Source organism: Alosa pseudoharengus, unplaced genomic scaffold, assembly GCF_046254945.1.
Source record: "Alosa pseudoharengus isolate Yale_2024_CS ecotype anadromous, Long Island Sound unplaced genomic scaffold, YU_APseudo_1.1 YU_APseudo_1.1_scf_17, whole genome shotgun sequence".
NCBI classification, from domain to species: domain Eukaryota; kingdom Metazoa; phylum Chordata; class Actinopteri; order Clupeiformes; family Clupeidae; genus Alosa; species Alosa pseudoharengus.
Genome location: NW_027468640.1, coordinates 15,943,754 through 15,946,253, shown reverse-complemented (window position 1 = coordinate 15,946,253; position 2,500 = coordinate 15,943,754). Strand labels below are relative to the sequence as shown.

The 2,500-nt window shown below is 41.3% G+C and overlaps 1 protein-coding gene across 1 annotated transcript in view; it reads right to left on the bottom strand.

Annotated features, from left to right (window-relative positions):
- Positions 1–2,500, bottom strand: part of LOC143127284 (mitogen-activated protein kinase kinase kinase 11) — a 51,085-nt gene that overhangs the window by 19,868 nt on the left and 28,717 nt on the right. The window lies entirely within an intron of this gene.

Sequence of the window (2,500 nt, the reverse complement as noted above, 5' to 3'; positions counted from 1 at the left end):
CACACACACACACACACACACACACAGGAAGACTGGGGGTTCACATGCTCGTATAAAACTGACTTACAAGCAAAACCAAACAAAACACTCCGTGCTCCACACGCAAGCAGGCGTTTGATGAAACAGAGGACAGAAGGAGATTAAGAGTCTTGCTTGTTTCCAGGGAAGACAAATACTTACACACTCTTCCAAACACTCTTAAATACACAGCCTAAGTCTAGTGCTCGTCAATGCTCTCCCTAAAACAACACGTCAGAAAGGCCTTCTGTTGAAAACGTTCAGTCTGGTACTTTGTATACAAGGCATGAATCAACATATTCCGACACATTAGTCAAGCTAAGCGACATGCTCTGCTAAAGAAATATGATAAAACTCAATAGAGTGACAGATGATGACAGAACATGCGAATACAAATGCTCTTTGTGATGGAACTTAAAATGCACAAAACTTTTTCTACATGAATTAACATGCTCAGAAAAATTGGAAAATGTGATGAAGAGAGTCATTCAAATGAAGCCTTCCATAGAGAAGAAGACTAAAATACAGAGGATGGACTAATGTCAGGCAACAGCATTCACAATGAGGCACTCGAAAAAAATACACACATTGCCATTAAATCTCCATTCCAAAGCCACAAACACAACAACAACAACAAGTAATCTGTCACATCCCCTTTTACTTCATTGCCATGCCTTTCTTGTAGGGCGATTTCCAAAGGTACTTGATGGGTAATTTGGATGCTTGCACTGTTAGCAGCTCTTGGTTGACAATCCAGCTTTTTTTTCTGAATCAGTGCTGCTCAAAGCTGTGGGAAGAGGCTGTGACAGGAAACCAAAATGGTATCACTTCAGCATTCAGTGTGCGATGCGCATACAGCATACTTACTGACGTTCGTCCTACACGCAGACATTAAGGACAAAGGCAACAGGATACGCATCAGAGATCAGGACACTGATATCACTCATGTCAATGTGTGCAAATGTATGATAACAGCATTAATCTGTCAGTGGAAAACAAACAATTTACAGGCCGATACATTTGGTTGTAACATTTCACTTTTTAAACAAGTAAATTCAATGTGAGATATTGCTCAGAAAAAAGAAATGGATCCAGTCTGTATATTCTCACCAAGTAGGGAAAATATGAAGCATTACAGTTGAAGACATGCTCAGGAGCACACCACATAGTTGACATAGTCCACAAAATGTAATTAAGTGCAACTTAATTGAATTTACTACTTTTAGCCTGCCGTTGTTTGTTGTGAAAACATAGCGGGGATATTCGGGGCACTGTAGCACAAACTTCCCATTTATCGCTGCTTGGAGTAGTCGCGCTATTCGGAGTTGTGCAAAAATGTCCAAACAAGACCCCTGACGAGAGTATAAATATCCGCAGCACTCACAAGGCTCCAGTAGCCTACTGTACTGTAAATCACTGGAAGGACAGTCTTGAGTTTGGCCCTATTCCTTATACTACAGACTAATCCATCACTGAAAAAAACATGGCTACTCCTTATCAAGTCCATGCCTTTTACAATCATTGGGTAGAATGAATGTCAAATGAAAGTGTGTGTGTGTGTGTTACATACAAAAAAATACTAACTACTAAATAACAAACAGCACAAAAACATTCTGTAGACTCTGCTATGATTTTTGACTTATAATAGTTATACTGCATTGATACAATACAGCATAAATACAATTAGACATCACTACGGTAGCATTCAGCTGCAGTTCACTGGGACTTTCCTCTGGAGGACTGGCTGGTCTTGTTTGACCACATACTCCATACTCGAAAGTGTGGCACTGACAAGCACAGTGGTGTAAAACAGGAAACAATGGAGAAAAATAATCCCAAACACTGGCTCAAAATAACCACAAACTGGGATGAGGCCAGTGAAACTGAGGAGCCTGCACATAAGACATGATCTGACATATTTTTGGCTACATGTTTGTTATGTGTCTATCTATGGAAGTTTGCTCACTAGGGATATGAGCTAGAGGTCTGCACTCCCGCGATAGACCCGCGGGACCCGACGCAAAAGAGTGTGGCGCGGGAATACTTTTGAAAGCTCTTTGCGGGAGCGGGCAGGATGAGAGAGGTGCGTTCGCGGGTGCGGGACAAACCGATAATTCACTGCAGTCCCGCAAATTAAATATGTGCGTAATATTAAATATGGAAATGATTAAAGTAGTGTTCATAACTATAGTTCAGCTGGATGTTCTGTTAGGCAGCATTAAAAAACGGGGTTTAAGCATAGGCTAACTGACGGATAGCAGGCCTATAGCCTATATTGTCATTTACGTGGGTTCAATTTGTTCCAGCTGCTCATTGTCAAAACTCGAAATCGAAAGCATGACAGAGGAAGAGGACACCAGACTAGGCCTACTTCAGTTGTTAGCCTACATTCAGAACCAAGAAACTGACATCTGGAGTCTTTCTCAGGTGTGCGTGCTCCTTTCGTGAGACAAAAAGAAAAACTGAATAGGCTATCCCTCCT